The sequence below is a fragment of the Mus musculus genome, chromosome 2 (genome assembly GCF_000001635.26).
Source record: "Mus musculus strain C57BL/6J chromosome 2, GRCm38.p6 C57BL/6J".
NCBI lineage: Eukaryota > Metazoa > Chordata > Mammalia > Rodentia > Muridae > Mus > Mus musculus.
The window spans coordinates 56,801,305-56,806,881 of record NC_000068.7 but is presented as its reverse complement, the minus strand read 5'-3'; positions in this window follow the sequence as shown (position 1 = coordinate 56,806,881).

The window sequence follows — 5,577 nt, the reverse complement described above, 5'->3', positions numbered from 1 at the left end:
AAGGTTTTCACCTCTTTCTTCTCTATGAATTTCAGTGTCTCTGGTTTTATGTGGAGGTCCTTGATCCACTTGGACTTGACCTTTGTACAAGGAGAAAAGAATGGATCGATTTGCATTCTTTTACATGCTAACCGCCAGTTGAGACAGCTTCATTTGTTGAAAAAGCCATCTTTTTTCTACTGGATGGTTTTAGCTACTTTGTCCAAGTTCAAGTGACCCTAGGTGTGTGGGTTCACTCTGGGTCTTCAATTCTATTCCACTGATCTACCTGTCTGTCGCTGTACCAGTACCAATGCAGTTTTTACCACAATTGCTTTGTAGTACAGCTTCAGGTCAGGGATGGTGATTCCACCAGAGGTTCTTTTATTGTTGAGAATAGGTTTTGCTATCCTAGGTTTTTTGTTATTCCAGATGAATTTGGAAATTGCCCTTTTTAACTCAGTGAAGAATTGAGTTGGAATTTTGATGGAATTGCAATGAATCTGTAGATTATTTTGGCAAAATAACCATTTTTAGTATATTTATCTTGCCAATCCATGAGCTTGGAAGATCTTTTCATCTTCTGAGATCTTTTTCAATTTCTTTCTTCAGAGATTTGAAGTTCTCGTCATACAGATTTTTCACTTCCTTAGTTAGAGTCACACCAAGATATTTTGTATTATTTGTGACTATTGTGAAGGGTGCTGTTTCCCTATTTTCTTTCTCAGCCTGTTTATCCTTTATGCACATAAAAGATACTGATATGTTTGAGTCGGTTTTATATCCAGCTACTGCACTGAAGTTGTTTATCAGGTATAGGAGTTCTCTGGTTGACTTTTTGGGGTCAACTATGTTTACTATCATATTATTTGCAAATAGTGATATTTTGATTTCTTCCTTTACAATTTGTATTCCTTTGATCTCCTTTTGTTGTTTCATTGCTCTGGGTAAGAGTTCAAGTACTATACTGAATAGGAAGGGAGAGAATGGGCAGCCTTGTCTACTTCCTGATTTTAGTGTGATCGCTATTTTATTTAGTTTGATGTTGGCTACTGGTTTGTTGAATATTGCTTTTATTATGTTGAGGAATGGGCCTTGAATTCCTGATCTTTCCAAGACTTTTATCATGAATGGGTGTTGAATTTTTTCAAATGTTTTTCAGCATCTAATGAGATAATCATATATTTTTTCCTTTGAGTTTGTTTATGTAGTGGATTAAGTTGATGGATTTCCACATATTGAACCATCCCTACATACCTTGGATGAAGCCTACTTTATCATGATGGATGATCCTTTTGATGTGTTCTTGGATTTGGCTTATGTATTGAGAATTTTTGCATTGATCTTCATAAGGGAAATTGGTTGTAATTCTCTTTTTTTGTTGGGTCCTTGTGTGGTTTAGTTATCAGAGTAATTGTGGCTTCATAGAATGAATTGGGTAGAGTGCCTTCTGTTTCTATTTTGTGAAAAAGTTTGAAGAGAATTGGTATTAGGTCTTCTTTGAAGGTCTGATAGATCTCTGCAGTAAACCCATCTGGTCCTGGTCTTTCTTTGGTTGGTAGTCAATGTCTGTTTCTATTTCTTTAGGATATATGGAGGCATTTAGATCATTAATCTGATCCCGATTTAATTTTGGTACCTGGTATCTGTCAAGAAAATTGTCTATTTCATCCAGGTTTTCTAGTTTTGTTGAGTATAGGTTTTTGTAGTAGGATCTGATGATTTTTTTTGGATTTCCCCAGATTTTCTTGTTATGTCTACCTTCACACTTCTGCTTTTGTTAATTAGGATACTCTCCCTGTGCCCTCTAGTTACAGCGAGGCTAAGGGTTTGTCTATTTTGTTGATTTTCTCAAAGAACCCGCTCCTAGTTTGGTTGATTCTTTGTATAGTTCTTTTTGTTTCCACTTGGTTGATTTCAGCCCTGAGTTGGATTATTTCCTGAGTCTACTCCTCTTGTGTGAATTTGCTTTCTTTTGTTCTAGAACCTTAAGTTGTGCTGTCAATCTGTTAGTGTATGCTCTCTCCAGTTTCTTTTTAGAGGCACTTGGAGCTATGAGTTTTTCCTTTTAGGACTGATTTCATTGTGTCCTATAAGTTTGGGTATGTTTTGGCTTCACTTTCATTGAACTATAAAAAGTCTTTAATTTCTTTCTTTTTTTTTTTTTTTCTTCCCTGACTAAGTTATCATTGTGTAGAGTGTTGTTCAGCTTCCACATGTATGTGGCCTTTCTACTGTTTATGTTGTTATTGAAGATCAGCCTTAGTCTGCGGTGATTTGATAGGATGTATGGGATTCTTTCAATATTTTTGTTTGCTGAGGCCTGTTTTATGACCGATTATATGGTTAAGTTTGGAGAAGGTACCATGAGGTGTTCAGAAGAAGGTATATCCTTTTGTTTTATGATAAAATGTTCTGTAGATATCTGTTAAATCCATTTGTTTCACTACTTCTGTTAATTTCACTATGTCTCTGTTTAGTTTCTGTTTCCAGGATCTGTCCATGATGAGAGTGGGTTGTTGAAGTCTCCCACTATTATTATGTGCAGTGTAATGTTTTCTTTGAGTTTTAGTCAATTCTCTTTATTGAATGTGCATGTCCTTGCATTTGGAGCATAGATGCTCAGAATTAAGAGTTCATCTGGAAGATTTTACCTTTGATGAGTATGAAGTGTCCCTCTTTGTCTTTTTTAATAACTTTAGTTTGAAAGTCAATTTTACTCAATATTATTATGGCTAGTCCACCTTGTTTCTTGGGACTATTTGCTTGGAAAATTGTTTTCCAGCCTTTTACTCTGAGGTAGTGTCTGTTTTTGTCCATGAGGTGGGTTTCCTGTATGCAGCAAAATGTTGGTCCTGTTTATGTATCCAGTCTGTTAGTTATGTCTTTTTTTTTTTTTTTTTTTTTTTTTTTTTTTTTTTGTGAAATTGATTCCATTGACATTAAGAGATATTAAGGAAAAGTAATTGTTGCTTCCTTTTATTTTTGTTGTTAGAGTTGGGATTCTGTTCATGTGGCTATCTTCTTTTAGGTTTGTTGAAGGATTACTTTTTCTAGGGCATAGTTTCCCTCCTTGTGTTCGAGTTTTCCCTTTATTTCCTTTGAAGAGTTGGGTTTGTCAAATGATATTGTGTACATTTGTTATTTTCATGGAATACTTTGGTTTCTCCATCTATGGTAATTGAGAATTTTGCTTTGTATATTAGCCTGGACTGACATTTGTGTTCTCTTAGGGTCTACATGACATCTCTCCACGATCCTCTGGCTTTCATAGACTCTGCTGACATGACTCATGCAACTCTAATAATTCTAATTCTGCTTTTAGAAGTTACTTGACCTTTTCCCTCTAAATGCTTTTAATATTCTTTCTTTGTTTAGAGCATTTGGTGTTTGATTATTATGTGTCAGGAGGAAGTTCTTTTTCTTTTTTAAATTTTAATATTGTTTTATTAGATATTTTCTTTATTTACATTTCAAATGTTATCCCCCTTCCCAGTTTCCCCTCCAAAACCCCCCCATCCCTTCCCCCCTTGCTCTACTCCCCAACCCACACTCTCCTACTTCTTGGCCTTGGAATTCCCCTGTACTGGGGCATAGAACCCTCAGAAGACCAAGGGCCTCTCCTCCCATTGATGACCGCCATCCTCTTCTACATATGCAACTAGAGACATGAGTCCCACTATGTGTTTTCTTTGATTGGTGGTTTATTCCCAGGGAGCTCTGGGGTTACTGGTTAATTCATATTGTTGTTCCTCCCATAGGGCTTCAAACCCCTTCAGCTTCTTGGGCTCTCTAGCTCCTTCATTGGGGACCCTGTGCTCCATCCAAGGCATGACTGTGAGCATCCACTTTTGTATTTGCCAGACACTGGCTTAGCCTCTCAGGAGACAGCTATATCATGCTTCTCTCAGCAAAATCTTGTTGGCATCCACAATAGTGTCTGGGTTTCGTAATTATATATGGGATGGATCCCGAGGTGGGGCAGTATCTGGATGGTAATTCCTTCAGTCTCTGCTCCACACTTTTTCTCTGTTACTTCTTCCATGGTTTTCCTGTTCCTCCTTCTTAATTTTGCACATACTTATTGTCCTAGTTTCTATTTCTGTGACAAAACATCATGGCCAATGCAACTTGTAAAAGCAATAACTTAATTGGCCGCTTGCTTACAGTTCAGAGGGAGAGTCCATGGCCATCATGGCAGAGAGCATATTGCTTAAGTAGGAGCTGAAAGCTTACATGTCTAGACAACAGTCACAAGATATAGACAGAGACTAATTTGAAAAAGGCCTGGACATATTTTTAACCACAAAACTTACCCTCAATGACACATCTTCTCTAACAAGTTCACATCTGCCTCCTCTTCTCAAATAGTTCCATCAACTGGGGACAAGTATTAAAATACATGGGCTTATAGGAGATATTCTCATTCAATCTGAGCGCACCTATATATTTAAATATTAGGTACTTTTAAAAGATCACGAAAATAATGTCAAGATATTCTGTTGTCCATCTCTTTCAACAATATTCTTTTCATTTTGTGCGAAAGGTATAGGTTCACTATGCCACCTTACAAAACTGCAACTGTGTACCATTGTACATGCTTGTGGACTCAGCCACAATAGAGGCTAAGATTAGGGTGAACATTAATATGACACCCACATACACAAAAAAATAACAAAGGAGGGGCATGAAGGGAGGAAAGATGTAAGGAAAGAAAGTAATGGGAAAAGACAGAATGATTGGAGAGGAGATGAAAAAACCTGCAAGCACCATTTTAAGGGTACACAGGCTCTAGAAACTGGATACCCTATAACTTCATGTAAATAAAAATAACATATAGCTTAAGCACATACTTATCTGCATGCAATGTCTTTACAGAGGTCTACCTGTGCTAATACTTTTTATACAATAGATAATAGATACTGTGTAGTTTGAATCATATTTGTCATGTGTTATGGGACAAACTCAACTTTTGAAGTAGAATATGGATAACAAGGATTTTTAAATATCACCCAGAACTATTTAACAGGGTAGCTTATTCATAGAGTATGGGCCACATTCTTTAACCCAAGTTTGACAGTAGGCCATTCACAATCTGAATTTTCATGAATGTACAAAGAGAACCTACAAACTCAGGAGTTTATATGACTGTATTAATAGGATCATAGACATTATCTTTTCAATGACATATTTTCATTGACCCATAGAGTCAGCTAGGCAATAATTCCATTGCCACATGAGCCATGATGGAGTTGTTTTGAACACAGTCTGAGAGAAGGGCAAGATATTTCTTTAAGATAAGGATTCCTGGGAGATACTTTTAGGTAGTTCATGCATATCACACTTTAGCTTGAGTAAAGTCTACAAATGTCCTTCCAGAGGTTTGCTTTTTGACTCAATATGACCTTAATCTAATCAGATTTTCAAGATTGGCTAGATATTGTGATTCATAGATACACTTAATTGAGATGTTTTTTGTTAATGTACCCTGGGCTCCAGAAGATATTAAAAAAAATCAAGTTTATTATTAGTGATATTTCCACCAAATTTAAAATGGGTTGAGCAATATCTTGCTTCAAGAAATAGGTGTGGATCTTG